We start from the raw sequence: 461 nt of genomic DNA on the forward strand, positions 1-461 counted from the left end.
CACAGATAAGAATATATCTAGAAATAATATGGAAAAATTATGGCTTAACAGACATTCATAGGTCATAAATTAAAAAAAAGTGTTTGCACAGACTCTGGCTTTGTAAAAAGCAGGAAACTGTGGAAAACTGCTTGGAATAGCACATTCAAAAGTCAGGTACAGGTCAGAGCCTGGTTAGTACAATTTTTAAGGGATAAATAATTCTAATGAAAACTATTACCACTTAAACTTAGTGAAACTAATTGACTTAAACAATCTTTTGTCAAATATTCTGTTAGACATCGGTATATGGAATTAAAACTGACTCATTAATAAAATGATGAAACAACATGAGGTTAAAAGAAACACATACCTTTAATTTAGTAAAATATAATCAATTAGAAGATGATGTCACATATTAAGAACATCTCTCATATATAACACATATAAAATAGTGTTTTGCATGCACATATAACAGTAGT

Source organism: Polyodon spathula, unplaced genomic scaffold (assembly GCF_017654505.1).
Source record: "Polyodon spathula isolate WHYD16114869_AA unplaced genomic scaffold, ASM1765450v1 scaffolds_3661, whole genome shotgun sequence".
NCBI classification, from domain to species: domain Eukaryota; kingdom Metazoa; phylum Chordata; class Actinopteri; order Acipenseriformes; family Polyodontidae; genus Polyodon; species Polyodon spathula.